This window comes from Culex pipiens, chromosome 2, assembly GCF_016801865.2.
Source record: "Culex pipiens pallens isolate TS chromosome 2, TS_CPP_V2, whole genome shotgun sequence".
In the NCBI taxonomy this organism is placed as follows: Eukaryota; Metazoa; Arthropoda; class Insecta; order Diptera; family Culicidae; genus Culex; species Culex pipiens.
This window is the reverse complement of record NC_068938.1, coordinates 139060177-139074423: the sequence shown is the minus strand read 5'-3', so window position 1 is coordinate 139074423 and position 14247 is coordinate 139060177. Positions and strand designations below refer to the sequence as shown.

The 14247-nt window shown below is 39.1% G+C and overlaps 1 pseudogene; it reads right to left on the bottom strand.

Moving 5' to 3' along the window:
• Positions 1-4969: 4969 nt before the first annotated feature.
• LOC120428315 (caspase-1-like) overlaps positions 4970-14247 on the bottom strand; it is a 44653-nt pseudogene continuing 35375 nt past the window's right edge.

Below are 14247 nucleotides of genomic sequence, written 5' to 3'. Positions count from 1 at the left end.
ATCTTTGGTAAATGCTATTTAATTCCATTAAAACCACCGTATAATGAGCTTACGCAAACAGCGAGTATTTATCACGATTGCATAAGGTAGTGGGAAGAGTAATTCTGAAATTATGTTTATTTTACAAACATACATGGACAAATAGATAATTAAAATGATGAGCAAATCGAATTAGGAGGAAATGAGGTTATATGCATCCCTACTAATCTCTTTCCGGATCTTCCGCTGAAGAAGTTTCTCGATGCTTAAATTTGTATGACGCCACAGCAGTGCCATCTTACGGTGGGATTTGGAAGATCATTGACAGTTTGGGTTGTTAATACAGCTGATTTTGACCGGATTAAACTGCTGGGCCGGTTCCCGGGACAAAACCAGGACAAGGATAGGGAAGGGAATTGTTGATGCTCAATTTTTAAAGAGGATAAGGGAAATTCTCCACGGTATCCTCAAATAAGTTTTGCTTCGAGTTTGACTGTTTTTTGGAAAGTGTAGGGTCCAAGAAACCGCCCTAGGTGATTGGTAACGATCGATTGCATTGCATTTATTGAATTATTCATGTATTCTCATTTTTAATGGGAAAACTTTCAATTTCTATAAGTTGCCCAGTAGGGTGCCCAGAATATTTTTTTTTTCAAAACCTCGCTCCACAAGCTGAATATTGTTCCTAGAGCTATTTAGATACACTGGGCCAAATATGAGCAAAATCGGTCAACATTTACCCATTGATACTCGGCGGTGAAATTTGGATGAGAAAAATCTAAAAAAAATATTTAAAAAAAACCCAACTTTCTTACAGTTCTGTCTGCATGGTGCGCTAGTACCATACAAATATTCCTAAAAGTGAGATTCTCATGGGAAATTTTATGCTCTACAACTTATGTTTTATATCTTTTTTTTGTAAATGTCTGCTCTACAACTTTGTAGAACTATGTTACACTCTAAAAAATAACCCGGCAAAGATAGAAAAAACACGAAATTTTAAAATGAAAAAATTTGTTCTAAATGAAAAAATGACCCTTCTGGGTTGATGTAAATTCGAAAAGTACATTAAATTTCACTTATAATGACATATTCCAAAAAAATACAGTTAAGTAACATAAATGGCATAGTTTTTAAAACCTTTCACCCAAAGTTAAAGAACGAGGGGATAGTCCTCACGAATAGAAACGTGAGGAAAATACTATTTCACGAGAGTATCGTCCTCTCGCGTGTTCATTCATTCATTGGAACAGTTCATCCTTTTGAGTGGCTTATATGGACAAATGACCGCCACTTAGTTACCGAACCATGGTGGCCCATACGGCAAAGGCACGGTTCAATATGCCGAAGGTCTTGCGTCGAGTCTCGATACCGGTACTTTTTTTTTTGATAGATGAACTTTTTTTGAAGATGAACCATGAGTAAAGTACTCGCGGTAATTTCGGGATTTATCCTCTCCGTCCGCACACAGTACAATTTTACTACCGAATCGTGCTCTTTATCCTCTCGTATGCCGATACCCAGTTCTGGGTGTTTAAGCATTTTTTTTGGAATTTTGTATACGCTATCAAATCGGGCGTCCATTTACATAAAAATCCCTTTGACACCAAATTTTCAACTAATCACCGTTTCAGGCTGCAAATTATTGAAAAACATGTCTTTTTTTGCATGTTCAAACATGTAAAAAGTCGTGCCGCCCCTTCGTCACGAGATATCAAAAAACGGACCTCGGATTCGTGGTCAAGGACAAAAGTTATCCCTTGGGACAAAATTTCGCGCATTTCGAAGAGGGGTCGGGGCAACTGCTGTGTGAGTTGGAGGAGAATTACTCATATCTTATTTTTGTTAGGTCCTTTTAGTTGCTTCGACCAGGTTAGATCGAGGATCAATAGTACAAAAAATAATTAATGAAAAGAAAAGGACACCATCTTGTTTTGAATGAATATTGATGGTTATATGATTTCTACAAATGATAACTTGTTTCTGAAATATAAATTGCTCATGTGGGTATAAAATTCAAACTCTTTGAACTTACACAAATTTTGCCTAAGAAGAACCATTTGAGTTATTAAAAGAATTGCACTACTCCCTTGAATCTTTGGGGAAAACAACTTCTATTCTAACAATTTTAGATCCAATATATAAATTAAAATGGCAAAAAAAACATGTAATGTCCCATAAAATAACATGTCCAGAACTTCAAAATATTATTTTAACTTCTATAAAATGAAGATAGATAGAAGATGTCTGGATAGTCTTAGAACCAATAGTATGTATACCAAAATAACATCATTCACTGATTTTACGCAAAGCAAACCGCTCTGAGCGTTGAAAAATTATAGTACTGGCCGTAAAAGTACATATATAAATTCATAAAAATAAATCATAAATGCTTCAAAATCTGGACACTCAGTAAAATATTTATTATTATTATTATTTGGAAAAAAATTGTCATGAGTTAAAAATCTAGAAATATCTTGAAGATGTGCTATAAATCGTAAATTTTAGGAATATGCATGCTAAATATATCTTTTTAAAATTTTTTCATCAGGATTTCATTATCAAAATGACTTGTTGTGCATCAAAACCCGGACACTGATGAAGACTGAATCGAAATCCGAACACTCATTTAAGCATATGAATCGCTCTAATTTAGTCTAAAAATTTAGTAAACGGTATTCTTTAGGTCTCAAACAAGCTATAAACAGCCAAACAATATGTTGGATAACAATTTGCTAGAATTTAAAAAAAAATCATACCCATAAATTTCTGTTTCGCTTAGGACGCAATTTTAAACTCTTTTTTTCATTTTTTTATTGTTTTGCTATAATTGACCGCCAGAGAAAGGATATGCCAACATTAGCGATGGAATAAGATGCCGTTTACCTATTATGATGTTTCTGATGCAATTTAAGGTGAAAATATTTATTTTTGTGATAAATAAAAACACTAATAATACCAATTTCCCAAAGGTCATTGACCATGCAAACAAAAAAAACACCCCTTTAATAAACTCCCGCCCGTGTGGATCAATCGGACCGCGCACTGGACTCACAATCCGGAGGTCGCTGGTTCGAATCCCGCGGCGGGCGCTCTAAAATTCTTTGTGTAAATATGGGTATTCGGCGCCGTCGCTCCGTGCCATACTTCATACACTTAGGAGCCCAGAGAGGCGAAGTCCTTGTAGATAAAAAGGAAGACACTAGTGGTTGGTACTAGCAATGGTGGCCGACAGCTATAAAGTCAACTTCGTTTCGTTTAATAAACTAATTTGATTGATTTAGTTATTAAGCAGCAAATCCAAAGAATGCCACTGTCAGTTTCCCCGTGTTCAGATAAATGATTGATAGGGCAAAACTCCCGCCGCCGATACACATCAAAGGATTCTACTGTTTGGCCCGTGAGAGTGGGCCCTTCTTCTGTCGCATCCTCAACATCGGTTCTGTTTTGACTTCTGTATAGACCGGCGAGTAAATCGAGTAGTAATGAGTGGCCACCTAATTGACGGAGCATTAACTGAAGCCAAATAAAAAGCGCAACTCCACTCCACTCTAGTCGCCTCTCAGTTGAGCAATAAATAATAATTTAATGAGTTGTGGAGATGAACTAGGAGCAAACCACTTTTGTGGCGAAATAAGCCAGTGTCGGTAGTAGTTGTGCTGTGGTGAAGGGGGTTGGTGGCTCAAAATTAATCTTCCCAGGCCAATCGAAAGGACAATGGTCCTCCCCGGAATGGATGCTGCTGGGAAGCCAGAATAGAGGCTGCGGCCTAAAGGTACCACCGTCTCCTGGTATAGGCGAAACAAGCCACATTGATTAACTTCAAAGGAGGAAAAGAAGGAAGAACAATTCGATATATTTATACGAGTCAATGAGAGAGGCTGAGAGAGAGAGCAGCCTTAATTGGAAGCCAGCTTGACATAATCAAAATTGATTGCCGGTTGTCAGTTTGCGAAAGATGTGAATATTTATGGGTTCAATTTGCGTCAGGTGAACCCGTAATAAATTGGTCGGTTATTGCTGCTGCTGCTGCTGCTGTTTGGATTTTTTTTTGTGTCTGAGCATGAGTTTGTATGTGCAGTGGAAAATTATGCTCCAAACATGGCCGAAGAAGCGATACTAGGAGGCAGCCAGGGTTTAAGCACTGTTGTGTACTATGAATCGATTCAATTCACATCGGGGGCTTCCCCATGCATAATAAATGAGCCAATTTCACACAGTGTGCCAGGCGTCGGATGTGTCGTCTCCAGAAGATCTCAATGCATCATCCGAGAGCAGCAGCAGCATATGCCGGGTGCAGATATCTGCCTTCATCCTTATTTATTGACTATCTAATGATGCCCATTAAGGGGAACATTTTCCGAAAATGAAATTTATGTTGAGTTGGCACGTGGAGTTGATCGGAACGTGGGTATGCAAAATAGATATCAGCTAACTACTGGAGTCGATTTATTTTATAAGTTTTCACGTATTCAACAAATTTTTGACAGCCATATTTAAAAAACAATGTTATTTGAGATAAAACATTGGGTTTCTGAAAATGTTGCATAAATTCTGACATTCTTAAATGAGTCATTAGAAGAAATACAAGTGCTGTCACCTCCTAATACCCAGAATTGAGATAAGCTGTAAAAACATAACTATTATTTCCCATAATTTCACTGCCGGCCAGTGGACTTTGGATTGGAATTCACACACACTCACATATCAAAAGTTAATTTTTTGCATGAATAATTTTAGTTTTGAAAATAACACTGATCTACAAAAATTTACAAAAATAACTGCGCAGCCTCAACTCGAGGAGAAGCATGAAGTTTGGGGTCCCCAGAAACACGTACACCTTGAATTTTTTAAAAATATTTAGACAGGACCGAATGATTTTTCTCCAAAGTTTGTACAATCCAAAAATTGCATGCAATATGTGGGGTGGATGGAAGCTTAGGTGTAAAAAGAGGTTTGCAATTGCCTCAACAATCAAGCCTTCGGACACCTAGTTTCGAGTAGGAATCTCGTAATCGAGAACGCCAAGGCAATGCTGTAGAGCGAATAATTTGATTTTTTGAATACAAAGAGACGAGTTGTTCCTTTTAATTCCGCTATATATTTTTAATATCTTGACAGATACGTATTTCGTCTACTACTTGCAGACTTCATCAGTGTTCTGTTCTCGACTGAAGGTTCATCGCTGGTGTATCCGTATTTGTAGTTACTGTAGGTACTACCTCCTCGTTCTTCTTTTGTGCCTGTATAGGTAACAGCTTAAACAGCCACGTTGAGCCGTTACCTGAATCCTTGTTGAGTAAACGTTTGTTGCCTGCCTTGAAGATTTCCAAACTTTCGGCGACAGCCAGCTTCGATGGGTTTGTGATGTGTCTTAAGATGACCGCGTCGCTAGTTGTGATGTTATGTTTTTCCTCGATGATGTGTTCGGTTACTGCTGACTTGAAATGGGGGACAAATCCTTTCCGTATTTCCTCCTTGGCAATTCTGACATATGTGTTTATATGCTCATCCAACCTGGTTTGCAGCAATCTCTTAGTTTGTCCAATGTAGCTCATATCACAGTGGCCGCAGGATACCTCGTAGATGCCGGGTTTGCCTAAAGTCGGTATGGGGTCTTTCGTTGAACCTAAGATGGATTCCAACTGGCTGTTTCTACTGCTGAACACTAAATCGATGCCAAATTTAGCCAGTTTTTGTCGTAATGGGCGTGTTATCCTGTAGTCGAATTCTACTGCTGCTCTTCGTAGTGGCTCTACTGATGGCGTAAGGGTTGTGAGTGAGGTTCTGTGGAGTTTTCTTTCCTTCTTATCGATGATTGCTTGGATAGTTGTTCTGCTGTAACCGTTGATTTCCGCTGTTTCAAATATGTACTCCAATTCTTTCTGTTTTCCTGCTTCGCTGAGGGGTAAAGTTGTCATCCTATGTATGAAATAATGATATGCTGCCATCTTATGTTGGAATGAATGGTTTGACGTGGCTGGGATTGTTCTTCTGGTGTTTGTTGGCTTCCTGTAGATCTCGAAAGAAAACGAAGATGGGCAACCTGGTTCTCTTAAGATCAGGATATCTAAGAAAGGTAACTTTCCTTCGACTTCCATTTCGTAAGTGAACTTGATGCTCCTGCGTGCACTGTTTATGGTGTCCAGTACCGTTGTTAGTGAATCCTTTTTGATGATGCAGAAGACGTCATCTACGTATCTCCACCAACGTTCTGGTAGTAGGTTTTTGGTTTGTAGTTCGTGTTCCAAAGCTGCCATATAAACATCGCTCAGGAACGGTGACAGTGGGTTACCCATCGATGCTCCCATCTTCTGTTGATAGATGCAATCCCTGAACTGGAAGTAGCTCTGTTCCATGCATAATTTGACGAATGTTATATACTGGATCGTTTTTTGTCTCCATGGTTCTCCCTCGTATTGTGATTGCAGCCAATCCCGTAAAATTCCTATTGCGTTGTTTACTGGTATGCTTGGGAACAATGCTGTTACGTCGAAGGAAACCATTATTTCATCCTCAGCTATCGGTCCCGACTCTAAGAGCTCCTTTGTGAACACCTGCGAACTGATGATCGAACGGCTCGGGAAGGGTTTCGGCATACTCTTGAATTCCTCGACAAGCCACTTTGCGATCCGACTGGTTGGGGCATCCACTGCTGAAATGATTTCTCGCATCTCGTTGCCTGGTTTATGCACTTTAGGTAGTGCTTTAATCCTTGGTAGAGTTGGGTTCGGTACTCTCAACGATTTTGCAGTTTTCCCAACCGATTTCAAAAAGCCTGCACATTCTTTGATGGTGTTCTCTACTTTGTTGACCATATCTTTTAGCTGGTATCCTCGTTGTAGTGAATATTTTTCCCTGTTTCCGAGTTTCTCAAGAAGTTCCTTGTCGTATTCGTCCCGGTCCATGATTACTACCCGGTTTCCCTTGTCCGCTTTTAGGTAGTACACGGGTTTCTCCTTGAGTTCCTTTACTACTCGTACTTCGGCGTTGTCCTGGTGTTTTGTTGTTGCTTCTCGTATTAATTTGGATACCGTCATCCTGACGCTGTTGATTTGTGCTGGAAGGAGCGGTGGAGGTTTTGTCTGTTTTTCGTCGATGCTTTTAGCATTGATAACAGTTTCGATGTCGATAACAATGTTTTCCAGGTTTGGTTTTGATGATACCGCGTACTTAAGACCTTTGTTGAGTAAAGTTAACTGTTCTTCTGAAAAAGTTTCAGAAGAACGATTAACAACGAACTCTTCTAAGGGTTTAACTACTGGTTTTGTTGTTGGGGCAATGTGGGAAATCAGTTGTCGGAATTTGTTGTCCAGTATCTTGCGTTTCCTTTCCGATTCGCACTTCTCGGCTACCTTCACTTTCGTCAAAAAGGCTTCGAACTCGATGGGGAATTCTTTGGCTAGTTTCAGATGGAGTGAATAGCAAGAGAGCATCAAAAAACTCTACGGTAGACTGAGTATAAAAACTCTCGAATGCTATTCACTCCATCTGAAACTAGCCAAAGAATTCCCCATCGAGTTCGAAGCCTTTTTGACGAAAGTGAAGGTAGCCGAGAAGTGCGAATCGGAAAGGAAACGCAAGATACTGGACAACAAATTCCGACAACTGATTTCCCACATTGCCCCAACAACAAAACCAGTAGTTAAACCCTTAGAAGAGTTCGTTGTTAATCGTTCTTCTGAAACTTTTTCAGAAGAACAGTTAACTTTACTCAACAAAGGTCTTAAGTACGCGGTATCATCAAAACCAAACCTGGAAAACATTGTTATCGACATCGAAACTGTTATCAATGCTAAAAGCATCGACGAAAAACAGACAAAACCTCCACCGCTCCTTCCAGCACAAATCAACAGCGTCAGGATGACGGTATCCAAATTAATACGAGAAGCAACAACAAAACACCAGGACAACGCCGAAGTACGAGTAGTAAAGGAACTCAAGGAGAAACCCGTGTACTACCTAAAAGCGGACAAGGGAAACCGGGTAGTAATCATGGACCGGGACGAATACGACAAGGAACTTCTTGAGAAACTCGGAAACAGGGAAAAATATTCACTACAACGAGGATACCAGCTAAAAGATATGGTCAACAAAGTAGAGAACACCATCAAAGAATGTGCAGGCTTTTTGAAATCGGTTGGGAAAACTGCAAAATCGTTGAGAGTACCGAACCCAACTCTACCAAGGATTAAAGCACTACCTAAAGTGCATAAACCAGGCAACGAGATGCGAGAAATCATTTCAGCAGTGGATGCCCCAACCAGTCGGATCGCAAAGTGGCTTGTCGAGGAATTCAAGAGTATGCCGAAACCCTTCCCGAGCCGTTCGATCATCAGTTCGCAGGTGTTCACAAAGGAGCTCTTAGAGTCGGGACCGATAGCTGAGGATGAAATAATGGTTTCCTTCGACGTAACAGCATTGTTCCCAAGCATACCAGTAAACAACGCAATAGGAATTTTACGGGATTGGCTGCAATCACAATACGAGGGAGAACCATGGAGACAAAAAACGATCCAGTATATAACATTCGTCAAATTATGCATGGAACAGAGCTACTTCCAGTTCAGGGATTGCATCTATCAACAGAAGATGGGAGCATCGATGGGTAACCCACTGTCACCGTTCCTGAGCGATGTTTATATGGCAGCTTTGGAACACGAACTACAAACCAAAAACCTACTACCAGAACGTTGGTGGAGATACGTAGATGACGTCTTCTGCATCATCAAAAAGGATTCACTAACAACGGTACTGGACACCATAAACAGTGCACGCAGGAGCATCAAGTTCACTTACGAAATGGAAGTCGAAGGAAAGTTACCTTTCTTAGATATCCTGATCTTAAGAGAACCAGGTTGCCCATCTTCGTTTTCTTTCGAGATCTACAGGAAGCCAACAAACACCAGAAGAACAATCCCAGCCACGTCAAACCATTCATTCCAACATAAGATGGCAGCATATCATTATTTCATACATAGGATGACAACTTTACCCCTCAGCGAAGCAGGAAAACAGAAAGAATTGGAGTACATATTTGAAACAGCGGAAATCAACGGTTACAGCAGAACAACTATCCAAGCAATCATCGATAAGAAGGAAAGAAAACTCCACAGAACCTCACTCACAACCCTTACGCCATCAGTAGAGCCACTACGAAGAGCAGCAGTAGAATTCGACTACAGGATAACACGCCCATTACGACAAAAACTGGCTAAATTTGGCATCGATTTAGTGTTCAGCAGTAGAAACAGCCAGTTGGAATCCATCTTAGGTTCAACGAAAGACCCCATACCGACTTTAGGCAAACCCGGCATCTACGAGGTATCCTGCGGCCACTGTGATATGAGCTACATTGGACAAACTAAGAGATTGCTGCAAACCAGGTTGGATGAGCATATAAACACATATGTCAGAATTGCCAAGGAGGAAATACGGAAAGGATTTGTCCCCCATTTCAAGTCAGCAGTAACCGAACACATCATCGAGGAAAAACATAACATCACAACTAGCGACGCGGTCATCTTAAGACACATCACAAACCCATCGAAGCTGGCTGTCGCCGAAAGTTTGGAAATCTTCAAGGCAGGCAACAAACGTTTACTCAACAAGGATTCAGGTAACGGCTCAACGTGGCTGTTTAAGCTGTTACCTATACAGGCACAAAAGAAGAACGAGGAGGTAGTACCTACAGTAACTACAAATACGGATACACCAGCGATGAACCTTCAGTCGAGAACAGAACACTGATGAAGTCTGCAAGTAGTAGACGAAATACGTATCTGTCAAGATATTAAAAATATATAGCGGAATTAAAAGGAACAACTCGTCTCTTTGTATTCACAGTAATGCATTCTGCTAAAACGCTCAACCAAACCACAATGATTTTTTGATGTGGGAGTAGCGAACAGCACTAATTCTCCATACAAGCTTTGGAGAAAAACCATTCGTTCCTGTCTAAATATTTTTGAAAAATTCAAAGTGTACGTGTTTCTGGAGACCCCAAACTTCATGCTTCCCCTCGAGTTGAGGCTGCGCAGAAATGTTGTTGGTCGGTGTAACCAATTCAAATATTTTCAGAAGTAGGCTTCTTGGCACCGAGTCCTTCGAAGCCTGTGTTTTCCTTTGAAATGTGGGAATTTAAAAATTTGATGAATTCGCAAAAAGTTTTAACTTTTGGGAAACTATAGTTTAAGCGAAAATCATATTTTTTAGAACATCTTAATGACTAATCTAGTAGCAAAATTGTTGAACAACCGTTCTAAAAATAAATCCACAAAACTAAATCAATTAGTTTAAAATTAATCTTGAGTTATATGTAGCTTAAAATATGGGATTTTTCACTATCTAAAAACCGAAATGGTTCCGCAATTTTATGTTTTGTGCATACAAAGTCAGATTTAAAAACTAACTTAATCCACCTACGTGATTAGTGCCTTCCTCACTCTTATCCGACTATGGGTCACACAAAAAAATCTGAAAATAATTTTCATCACATTGCAAAGCATTGTTTCTAAAAAGTTTATACTATTTAGAAACAAATTGCGCAAAAAACTCGCTCATAAACTTCACTTAAAATGTCATAACTAGGGACAGGGTTGCCAGATCTTCAAAATTTTAAACTCGTTTGAAAGGTATTTTGATTACCATTCCAATGATAGCCCAGATGTTAAATCCGAACATACTTTTTGTACAGATAAGGGAGATCAGGCTTGAAAATATCATTTATCTCACCACTCACCTAGATCTTCGATCTTTTAGATCCATTTGGTAGGTCTTTTAATAACACATCCAACGATATGGCTGATGATGAACCCGGAAGTAGTTTTCATATAAATCAGTGTGATCCAGCTTCAAAAAGAACTTAAATATCACTTAAATCGACAAAACTTGAGAAAGGGCTGCCAGATCTTCGATCTTTTAGTTTCGTTTGTGAAGTCTTTTAATAAAATATCCAACAATGGGTCAGATAATGGTCCGGACATATTTTTCGAACAGATAAGTAAGATCCGGCTGCAAACAGTACATCAATATCACTCATCTGCCCACCATTGAAAAAACGGCTAATATTCACTTTTGGCAAAAACGAGATATTAGCACAAGGTGATAGAGGATGTTCCAACGCATCTTCTGAACCTTGAATTTCACTGAAATAGTGTATAGACTTGGCTGCCGATGCGAAAAACCAAACGGCTAATATGCCACTCTTATGGGAAATTGCCTTGACGGTGATTTGGTGACAAACACTAAAACGCGTTTTTCTCGGAATACTTGATTTGGCATAATAGCCGAATTTTCAATAATGGGCAGTCAAGTGGTCATAACTCTACTGGGTCTACGAGCTTTCTATAAAAAGTTCATTTTTAGAGAAGATTCTAGCCTTGCTTCAGAGCGATTCTCTATGAACTCGGTTTATTTTCAAAATTTCCAATGAAATCCCCTAAGAGACATTGTAGAAAATACCTCTGGTTGCTGAAATACAGCGAATAAAAGAGAAAGAAACAAGAAAATTGAAGGAAAAGGGCCAATCATTCCATATTACGCCCATTTGAAATCTAAGTGTTGATTCCAAATTTATTCAAAATATTTTTTTCGAAAATATTACAAAATTTCACAAATGTTTCATTATTCAACATTGAAAATCGGACCATTAGTAGCTGAGATGGCATAAGAAAATGTGGGAATGTTTGGATGAGACTTATAAAACTTCAATTTCCCTATTTCTTTATCTTTTATTTGCTGTATTTCAGCAAACAGAGGTCCAATCTTCAATGTCGCTTAGACAATTTTGCTGGAAATTTTCTGAACTTTTCGAAAAAAAATATTTTTTGGTATGACAATCGTGGACACGAAAAACGAATATTCAGACAGATTAAACTTAAAGTGGCTATATCTTGAAAACGGAGCAATTAATCAAAAAATCTGTTCAGTACTATTCGATTGTTAATTTGATTTTACATTAAAAACAGAAAAAAAAATTGACTGAAATTTCTATTTTTTCCAACCAACTTTTTCGAAAAAAAAACATAAATTGGCGGCAAAATGTTTGTCCATACTTCTCTATGCCTCAAACGTTGCGGTTTTTTGTCCCCTAAAATATATAAAAAAAGAGTTATGGAAATGTTAAAAACAATTTATTTAAAAATCGACAAAAAACATCCGTTTACCTTTTTCTGAATTTTCTTCATCAAAACCTACAATTTTGCCGAAGACACTGAAACGATCAGATATTCTAAGGATAGCTGCCAAAATTGTATGGAGCCTTGTATGGGTGAACAAATGACACAAAATGGCTTTTTTAATCATAGGGAAGGATCAACAAAATTTAAACCAAATCTAAAAAATATAAATAAAATTCATTTCCGGTTTTGGTGACGAATTGCTCCTCAGTGAAGAAGGCAAAATAGTCCATTTTATTGAAGTTTTTAGGCTCTGAAAGGCATCATTCCCGAACGGCCATTTGGCGGCCATGTTTGTTTTAGAAAAACATTCAAATCATGATTCAGAATGTATCAATCAAAAAATCGACGTCGTCGTGCTATCTTGTCGCACCTGCCATTTCGACGTTCCGAGAAAAACGCGTTTTAATGTTTGACCTTGAATTAACAAAAACAAGCACGCAATGTAAACAATAACAAACACGTTTTGTTTGGCAGACCATTATGTGCATTGCCCCGAAGTTTGGTTGTATTTGGTTGCCGGAGTCCCAAATTATAATTACAAATCTAGAGTTTTTTTTTTGATTAGGTCCTATAAACATATGAAAGACAATAGTTTATTGGTCCTTTTCAAAAAAAAAACTCTGGAAATGTTTACGGTAGTCTAATTTGTACGTGCATCTAACGCAGTTGTCGCACTTACATCAATTTTCAGGGTGTGACAAGATAGCACGACAAGATTGAAACTACTTTCATATAAAGAGCGACAACAATGCTCGGTGTTTTTTCGGATTTCGTTGAATATCTCAGGATTGAAATCGAATTTTGGGGATCTGTTAAGGTCAAAAGGTGAGGCATTGTGAGCTGCACAAAATGGCATTCTTAACTCAATTTGGCCCAAAATGCACGTACGACAAGTTAGCACGACGGGGACGAAATGGTTTTCTTTGTGTTATTTGTAGAAGCATTTTACATAAAGTGATTATTTTGCAAATTATTTTGTCATTTCAATTTACTATTTCTGGACCCTGAATTCAGAACCATCATTGACAGTCATTGCCCCAAGAGTGAAAGACACCATCACCTTAATTGTTTGTTTGCTGATGTTTGTTCTCTAACGCTATGTTCAAGTTATTGATTTTCCAAATCCAAAAAAACGCTTAGGTGCTTAATTTTAAAACATTGTGCCATAAAGCAAAGCACTGATTGCGTTACCATAACCTTACAGAGTATAAATCCAGATGCCTCCCCGCGGAACCAAATCGGATGGATTGCATTTTCTGCGTAACAACACAGCAGCGGCGCAGCCGTAACTCGGAATCCTTTTATGTAACACATTGGCACAGAGCTGAACGACTTGACGACGCGTAATGGCAAATGATTGGAATAAGCGCTCCCAGGATGCTTGCCTTGACAATTCGTAGAAGATATTTACCGATGTTCCACGAACTTCCACCTGAGATTGCTTCCGTTTGCAACTTCTTGATGATGATGATGACGGGAGGGGCGGTGCTCGCTCCCTTTAATCTCATAAGAGATAACCTAAATCTTTCAAATTCCATCCCTGCGAAGCGTAACTTCCTTTGTTGTTCCTTTGCAAGTATTTACATCAATAATTTCCCCCCTCATCCTTCGGCAACGCAGCGCGTCGTCAGGCAGAAGCGGGGCACCCAGATCCGTATCAGTTGACGGGCCTCGGTTCAATCATTGACCCGATAACGAATCAATCACGTGCCACCGAGAGGCAACCACGTGTACGATATATAATGACCCACGCGCACCCAGGGATGCTGGCAAAGGACGACGCAGTATCTTCGTCGAATATACGACGCCGCACAAAGATCAGTTCGGTAGATATTTAAATTAAATTCCACATTCTTCGGCTTGCCACCAGGTTCACCAGCTTCAAGGGGAGGAGAAAGGGAGTTAACCCTTGACAACTTGATGTCCCCGTAATTTTATTGATTCTTGTATTGAAAAACCAAAATAGACAACTATTCATAGTTTGAAAAATATCATTCTTTCGCATTCAAGATTTATTAAATCTGAATTTTTTAACTTAACAGTGCACACCAACCAGAGTTTTTGCCCCGATATTTTTGATACAGAC